At 49.6% G+C, this 9,121-nt stretch overlaps 1 pseudogene; it reads right to left on the bottom strand.

Moving 5' to 3' along the window:
- Positions 1–1,035: 1,035 nt before the first annotated feature.
- On the bottom strand, positions 1,036–1,575 carry LOC123108278 (uncharacterized; annotated as a pseudogene).
- Positions 1,576–9,121: the final 7,546 nt, after the last annotated feature.

The following is a 9,121-nucleotide window of genomic DNA, read 5'->3' as shown; positions in this document are numbered from 1 at the left end:
TTCAATAGGTGCAATAGGTTGAGGAGAAACTCTTTGTGCCTCGGGTCGGGGTGAAGATACCCCGAACAAGCCCCTCAAAGGATTAGTTTCCATAGCAACAAGTAACAGAAAATTTCAGCACACTGTATAGATGTTTCCTTACCAAATTCCACTCACCAAAGGCGCTTCACTCCCCGGCAACGGCGCCAGAAAAGAGACTTGATGACCCACAAGTATAGGGGATCAATCGTAGTCCTTTTGATAAGTAAGAGTGCCGAACTCAACGAGGAGCAGAAGGAAATGACAAGTGGTTTTCAGTAAGGTAATGCCTGCAAGTGCTGAAGGTAGCGATAACAGATAGTTTTGTGATAAGATAATTGGTAATGGGTAACAAGTAACGGTAGTAGTAAAAGTGAAGCAAGGTGGCCCAATCCCTTTTGTAGCAAGGGACAAGCCGAAACGAACTCTTATAATAGGTAAACCGCTCCCGAGGACACATCGGAATTACTGTCAAGCTAGTTTTCATCATGTTCATATGATTCACGTTCGCTACTTTGATAGATTGGTATGTGGGTGGACTGGTGCTTGGGTGCTGCCCTTACTTGGACAAGCCTCCCACTTATTATTAACCCCCTTCGCAAGCATCCGCAACTATGAACCAAGTATTAAAACATAGTCTAACCATAGCATTAAACTAGTGGATCCAAATCAGCCCCTTACGAAGCAACGCATAAACTAGGGTTTAAGCTTCTGTCACTCTAGCAACCCATCATCTACTTATTACTTCCCAATGCCTTCCTCTAGGCCCAAATAATGGTGAAGTGTCATGTAGTCGACGTTCACATAACACCACTAGAGGAGAGACAACATACAACACATCAAAATATCGAACGAATACCAAATTCACATGACTACTATTAGCAAGACTTAACCCATGTCCTTAGAAACAAACGTAACTACTCACAAAGCATAATTATGTTCATGATCAGAGAGGTAATAATTATCATTAAGTATCTGAACATATGATCTTCCACCAATTAAACCAACTAGCATCAACTACAAGGAGTAACTAACACTACTATCAACCTTACAGGTACCAATCGGAGTCGCGAGACGGAGATTGGATACAAGAGATGAACTAGGGTTTGGAGATGAGATGGTGCTGATGAAGATGTTGATGGAGATGAGTCCCCTCCGATGAGAGGAGCGTTGGTGATGACGATGGCGATGATTTCCCCCTCCGGGAGGGAAGTTTCCCCGGCAGGACAGCCCTGCCGGAGCTCTAGAATGGTTCTGCTCAAGTTCCGCCTCGTGGCGGCGGCGTATCTTCCCGAAAGCTCTCCCTTGATTTTTTTTTCCAGGATATAACGCTTCATATAGTAGAAGAGGGGAGCCAGAGGGGCAACAGGGGGCCCACAAGCCCTGTAGGCACGCCCAGGGAGGTGGGGCGCGCCTACCAGGCTTGTGGCCTCCTGGCAGCTCCCCTCTGGTATTTCTTCTGCCCAGTATTTTTTATATATTCCAAAATAATTGAATTTCGTGGCTTTTGGAGTTGCGCAGAATAGCTATCTCCAACTTGCTCCTTTTCCAGTCCAGAATTCCAGCTGCCGGCATTCTCCCTCTTTATGTAAACCTTGTAAAATAAGAGAGAATATGCATAAGTATTGTACCATAATGTGTAATAACAGCCCATAATGCGATAAATATCAATATAAAAGCATGATGCAAAATGGACGTATCACGTATCTAGTGGAATCAAGATTGGGAGGAGGACTATGAGGAGTATTAATATGAGGGTGAGTGGGTTGATGCACATAGTTAAAAGGCATATCATTGTAAGAAGAAGGTGTTCCTTAAGGGAGTGTGTTCTTATTCTTAGATGGGTCCTCCACATTATCTACCACCACTTCGGAAGGGACGGTAGATGATGAGGTAGCATTTTTAGCAAGTTAAGCATCCATCATGGTGGCAACGTTAGCCATGAGATTTACTTCCATTTGTTTAAGGAATTTCATCATGACTCCCATTGTGACCGGAGCCTCCTCCATGATGGTTGTGTTTGTGTTTAGAGGAAGTCCGAGACCCAGATCAATCGGAGTCCCGTCATCACTTAACTTAGGATGTTCTTCCCCTCCAAATATCCTTCTCTTTAGGCGGTGAAGCCTTGATCAAAGAGACCTTGCTCTGATACCAATTCAAAGGATCGGGTAGGTTATCTAGAGGGGGGGCTGAATAGGCAACTACAAATTTTTCTTTTCTTTTAACAAATTAGGGATTTGCTCAAAATATAAGTTCTCTAGAAAGTGCAACTATGTGAACAATCCTATATGATGAGCAAGATACAAGCTAGCACAAGATACGATAAGTAAGCTAGCTAAACAAGTAAAGGCAAGGTAAAAGAGAACAACACGGTGACACAGAGATTTATCCTGAAGTTCACTTCCCAAAGGAAGCTACTCTCCGTTGGAGCGGTGTAGAGTCACAAAGTGATCCCCGAATAGGCGTCAATGCCACGCCGTATCTCCTTCGTGTCCTCACCAACGTGATATGACACGAACCACTATGTTGCCTTTGAGGTAGACAAACAAACCTTTACAAGGATGAGGCACACTCCATAACTCAATTGGAGGCTCTCACCAAATTCCCGCGGCTTCCAAAGCCACAAGAATCACAAGGTCGAGGGGGACACTCCACAACTCAATTGAAGGCTCCTCAACTAGTCTCCACGGCTACCAAAACCACGGGGACGACCATGAACCGTCTAGGGCTCCTAAGTACCCAAGAGTAACAAGAACTCAATGGAATGGAGGGGGAAATTGGATTCCTTTGGTAAAAGTGTAGATCAAGGTCAACTCCCTCAAATCCTAGAAGGATAGAGTGTTTGAGTGGGTAGGGAGAGAGTTCTTGGTGATTTGAGCTTGCAACAATGGTAGGGGAAATATTTCTGGTCGTGGTAGTGTGTTTGTGGAAGAAGGGGTGACTTATATAGGTCCATTGAAAAACTAGCCATTTTTTCCAGGAAATACACATCCAGAATGGATTCGGAATTCATCTGGAATTCCGGACGCTCAGAATAATCCGAATCCCAGCTCACTGGTCTCCGGATGGAAAACAGGGAGTGGAGACTCATTTCAGAACCATTCCGGAGTGAGTTCAGAAATTCTGACTCGGCCGGAATTCTGAGTAAATTCCGAACCACTCGGAATTAGTGCATTTTGCGAGTTTTCTGTGGTAGATCAAATTTCTGTCAACTTCCCCAATGATTGTAGGAATGTGGAAAGGTGTAGACGTGATTTGTGAAGGTGCAACATTTCCCAAACCATTCCAAAGAGACGTCCCTCTTGATAGTACGGCTTTCCTATGACTCAAATAAACGATTAAAATTAGGGGCCACCGTCTTCAAGCTTTTTCCTTTCTCTGAGGGGTCATCCAACAATGTGCAATGCTTCTATGTTTCCTAAAACACTTGAGTACACAGTGAGATCATTTAATCATGTTGTTAACAAACACCAACATATACTTAGGAGAAATATGTCCTTACATATGGCTCCCCTTGTGTCGAATCAACAAATTTGGGTTTTACTTCTCTCGAAGACTATTGCGATCCCCTACACTTGTGGGTCATCAGCCCACTCGGGATAATTGTTGAACAAGGAAAGCAAGAAGTCCAAGCCGGACCCAAACAAGGAAAACTTACCGTACAAGGCAAGAAGAAATAGAGATAGACCCCAACTCTTACTTGTAACTGACCTAGGGCACCCGGGACCCAGCCTAGTATATAAAGGCACGGGAGGGGCCTCTCTAGACACCGAACGCACAATCCACCGTAGTCCCCCATAGCCATCATCAACCTCGTGCCAAGTCGCATCTCGCCTTTGTAATCATCTCCATCAATACGATCAAACAAGCAGCGGTAGGTCATTACCTCGTACGAGGGGCCGAACCTGGGTAAATCTCGGTCCCTATCTTGTCTGATAACCGTCGAGTCCACCGGCATCGTACGTTTGCTCCCCTATATAGAAAATCCTAGCTACTCAAGCATGGGATTTGTCATTTGCCCCCGAGCTTTGCGCCGGATCCATGGCGGCGGCGGCAGCTGCGACCGCGCGGACGGGATACGCCACCCCCAGGTACGAAACGAGGTGGAAACGAACTGGCGGGAGGCGGCGACTCTTTTCTGCTGCAGGGAAGCGGGGGCGGGAAGCGGCAGCGAGATTCGGTAGCGGAGAGAGGCGGGGAAAAGAAGAACTCGCGCGCGGTGAAACCTCAACATTAGTGTCAAAAAATGGCCACCAAAACTGAACAGATTGGGCACAGGCGGGGATTTTCCTGCTCACCGGATTTTTTTTCCGATTGGGGGCTTATTCGGGATCTGATCTTTCCATTTCGTTCCGGGCAAAAAAAATAGTTATTTTTCGAGCCGGGGCTTATCCAGTTCCGGTAGAGATGCTTTTAGGCCTTCTTGGGCCTTTTTCCGTCGAGGGCCTTATTCCGTTGAATGTTTCGTCCGAGTCCCTACGTAACAGATTTCCCTTTCCCTTACAAAAAAATAACCCTAACAGATTCCCCATATTCTACCTCAAACACATAGCAAGCCCTAATTTGCAGATGGGAAACGTTTGGGGCCGAGGCACCGGCCGAAGCTTCGGCCGGTCCAGTCCACGCGCGCGCGATGCGACCCACTCGCGAGCAACCACGTGGCGCGATGGACCCGAGACGACTAGTCCTCCTCCCTTTTCTCTTCTTCCTCTCGCGCATCTCTCTCTTTCTCTCTCCCCGCTGCCATGGTCAACGCATCGCCCCGCGCCGCAGGCCTCCCAGGCGCGCCGCCATTCAGCAGATTTGGCCGCCCTCGACCAGATCCGCGCGGATCCGCGTGCATCAAAGCTCTCCCTACCTTGCCGGAGCTGCAACCAGCCATGGCAGGACTGCACCCGGCGACGCAAATTTTGCTGGAACCTCGACGTCACGGCGAGATGGCGGATGACCGTTTTTTGCTACAACTGTGTTTTGGTTTTGCTACTACCATAGAGATTTTTTGCTGGAACCGAAGGTATTTTCTGCTTCAATCAGAGATGCGCGATAGCTGGGGAGGCTGGCGAGTGCTGCAACCGTTGACAGGAAAGCTTCAACCCAAGATTAAAAATGCTTCAACCGTATATACCGAAAGCTGTAAACGTTCAGTGCTATCGAGGAAAGCTACAACCGTCTATATAAAATGCTATAACCTTTGATGAAAAAAGCTTCAACCAAACGATAGAGAAAAGCTACATCATTCATGAAGAAGATGCAACCCTTTGACAGCCAGGACAACGTTTTGCTGCAACCACACAAAATGTTTGCTGCTACCATAGACAGTAATTGTTACCACCATTCACGGCGGTGATCGGTGACTGAAAATCAAAAAAGTTGCAACCGGCGACGAAAAAAGCTTCAACCGGCTAGAAAAAAAGCTTCGACCGGAGATATAGAAAGCTTCAACCGGTAACAGGAAACGCAAAAAGCTACAATCGTTAACACAAAAGCTTCAACCATATATTTCAAAAGCTTCAACCAGAGACCGACAACGAAAAAGCTGCAGCGGCGAGCTGTTGATGCACACGACTGTTTTCTATGCACCAATGATGCTGCGACGGATGCTGGAACCGGCGGCCCCGACATTGTTGGACCTGGCGGCCGCCATTACCGCCTGTTTTTGATGCAGCTGGTACCTTTTTTGCTGCAGCGGACAATGCGAGCAGCGGCGAGTGGCGACGGCGAGCGGCGACGGCGAGCAGCAGCCATGACGAGCCACCAGGAACGCGGGGTGTGGCAGACGGCGACGGCGGCCAGAGTCAACGATGCGCGGCGGATGAGGAAGACGATGACCAGGTCCACATCGAGCCCGTCCGATACGTGCGTGATCGAGCGGTTCCACGCGCTCCGTGTTAGACAGATCCCGTGGCCCACGCGGGACCGGCCGAAAGTTTCGGCCGGTGCGCCGGCGCCTATTAGCGCCCTTTGCAGATCAGCGTCCACACCGAGCTGCTACTCGGCTTCTCCGCCGTCTTCTTTCCCCTCATCGTTTCTTCCCGCTCAAGCCACCGCCCTCCTCAGCATCTGACCTCCCCGCCGCACCGGACGCCGCTGGTCGCGCGCGCGATGGAGTGGACGTGCGTGTCGTGCGGCGAGGGCCCGGTGATTCCGGAACCGGCCTCGGGCGTGCTCGTCTGCACCGCCTGCGGCGTTGTCCATGACGCCGTCGCCGACGAGTTCATCAACTCCACCTGCTTCACCGAGGGCGGGGAACTCGACCGTCGCGCCGCCACCACCGTCCACCATAGCTCCCAGTCCCCCTACCTCGACCACAAACTCTACGCCGCCTCCGACGTCATCACCTCCATGGCCGCCCGCTTCTCACTCTCGGCCAGCCGCGTCGACGAGGTCCTCAGAATAGCCCAATCCGCCACCAACAGGAATCTCGCCTGCCTGGGCACTGCCTTTCTCCCTGCGCTCGCAGCCGCCTGCACCTTGCTCGTCGCGCGATCCCACCGCCTTCCGATCTCCTTCGCCGAGGCCGCTGAGGCCGCGGCCTGCACCACGTTCGTGCTCGCTAACCTTGTGTACCGCATCGCCTCCCAACTCTACCTCCCTCCCCTCCCGTCCTTTGACTACTCCGCCGCGCTCGAACGCGCGGTGGAACGCTCAGGCAAGCTCACCGAAGCTGCGGGTGAGAAGAGGGATGCCATCCTTTCCCAAGCCCGATTTCTCCTCTGATGCGCCTCTAAGTGGTCGCTCACGACCGGTAGGCACCCGCTCCCACTTGTTGCTGGCGTGATAGTGTTCGACGAGTTTTTGTGCAATATTGCATATATATATATATATATATATATATATATATATATATATATATATATATTAATGATTTTTTATGCAGGCTATGCGAGGAAAGGCAAGTTATAATACAAAGGCAAATTTTATTATCGTGGCACATGCACGCATGGCAAATGCCCACGTACTCAGCACATAGCATATGCATGCACTTTAAAAAAAAGAGGGTGTTGTATTGCACGTGACAAGCTTTGCTTTGGACTTGGTATTTATACACTATGTGTGCGTATTCGGGTGTCTCGGCAGGCTAGCAAGCGCACATATACGGTCCCGAATACCCGCCAGCTGAAGTGTACGTGTACATGAAATATAGCATGTGTTGGCATCAGATGGAATATACTTGGGCGTGAAGAAGAACAATAGAAAGGAAAGAAATATACAAACCGACTTGGACGTGAAAAAGAATAGCAGAAGGAAAGAAATCCACGGCCGTGTCCCAGGTTGTCTAACTTGCCATCCATCGACACCGGGGGGTGGCTATATAAAGTCATTAGGAGGAGGCCCAGCAAAGGGGACCCCAGGCAGCCGAGGCCAAGAGAGATACAACACACATATCAAGACCCAGGAGGCACCTTCGGGAGGAGTTGAAGATGGTGGCCGCTGTGTGCAGGTTGCAAGCAGCACGCGCCTGAAGGCGGCGGGCGGTGCCGGTACATGAGGAGATCAAGACACGCTGTGCATCCAGGAGGACGCGCCCATGGCAGCGGGTGTGCACCGAGAAGGACGCAATGATGACTATGGAAACGGCGTCACAATCATCTTTCTTTTTCTATGTGTTGTCGGCTATTTTGCAGGAAGAACTCATGCACTGTCAGGACCCCGACTCAATGCCACATCGATCTAGCATGTAACACCTCATATCACTTTGCGGCCTCACGCACGGTATTCCCACGGGTGTCGCCTTACCTTTGCCCGGGACCATTTGCGTCTTTTGGCACACGTATATGATGGTGTCGCTAGCATCCATATGATAAGGAGCCCGGGCTGACATGGCTAGTCGTAAACCCAAAGTGGCACAAACTTACAGGGACAGGCATCCATGACCCAGCTTCGAACGTGTCGGTCATCAGCAAATGGGTCCGGGCTGTAGCACTGGGCTAGCAGGACTCCGGTAAACCGGGCTGTAGCGGGCTAACAGGACTCTGGTACTCAAAGCGTGACATTTCCCCGAAGGGACAGACACAGGAACGAAGAAGGACACATGCCGGCCAGCCTAAGTGTTCCAGAGCAGTAGCAAGCTACCATGGCTCAGCGGTAACACTAGGAGACATTTCCCGGTAAGAGAGGCTACTAAAGATAAACAACTAGATAGTCAGATCCCACACATACCAAGCGTTTCAATCATACACACAATGTGCTCGATATGTGCAAATACAACGAAGCATCACAACATGACTCTACGACACAAGTACTTTATTCATTAGGCTCCGAGGAGCGAGATATTACAAACATGGGTCTCATGACCCAACACTCAGAGCATACAAGTCAAAGCACAAGCGGAAGTTATCATGTCTGAGTACAGACGTCTATAAATGAAAAAGGCTGAAAAGCCTGACTATCTATCAGATCCTGCCGAGGGCACAAGATCGTAGCTGAGGTATCAAGCTAAACGTCGAAGTCCACGCGGAACTACTAGTGAGACTGAAGTCTCTCTGCAAAACATAAAATGGCCAAACATGAGTACAAATGTACCCAGCAAGACTTACATCAGATCTATCTACATATGCCTCATTATCAATAAAGGGGATGGTGGAGTTTGACTGCAGCAAGCCAGCTTTGACTCAGTGGCTAACCTGAACTATGACTGCAAGTAACTCTTTTGAGGTGGCGCACACGAGTCCACATATTCACCATATCAATACACCACTATGGATTCGCTCCCGTCTCCCTACGAGAACGCCATCCATAGCACTCACGCTTATCTTGCGTATTTTAGAGTATCCACTTTCACTTGTCTATGAACTGTACAAGGGGTCCACGTTTCCATATCCGAGGAATCCGGCTATTCGAATAGATGATGTTAACCCTGCAGGGGTGTACTTCTTCACACACGCTTTCGCCACTTATCGCCCTGTACACGTCATGTACCTCGGCAACCTTCAAGCGGAAGCCGGGCGAGGGAGTCGGCCACGACCTGACTAACCGAACAAGTCTCTAGTCCAGGTTTATCGCCTATTCAGGTTCCATCCGCAAGGAGATCCGGCCGGGGTGTCGCTTACGGCCCCAAACGATGTGAGCAGGGTTCCCAAGCCCACCATCCGGGTGCCACTTG

Source organism: Triticum aestivum, chromosome 1A, assembly GCF_018294505.1.
Source record: "Triticum aestivum cultivar Chinese Spring chromosome 1A, IWGSC CS RefSeq v2.1, whole genome shotgun sequence".
NCBI classification, from domain to species: domain Eukaryota; kingdom Viridiplantae; phylum Streptophyta; class Magnoliopsida; order Poales; family Poaceae; genus Triticum; species Triticum aestivum.
Note: the sequence above shows the minus strand (reverse complement) of the source record. Positions and strands in the feature narration are given on the sequence as shown.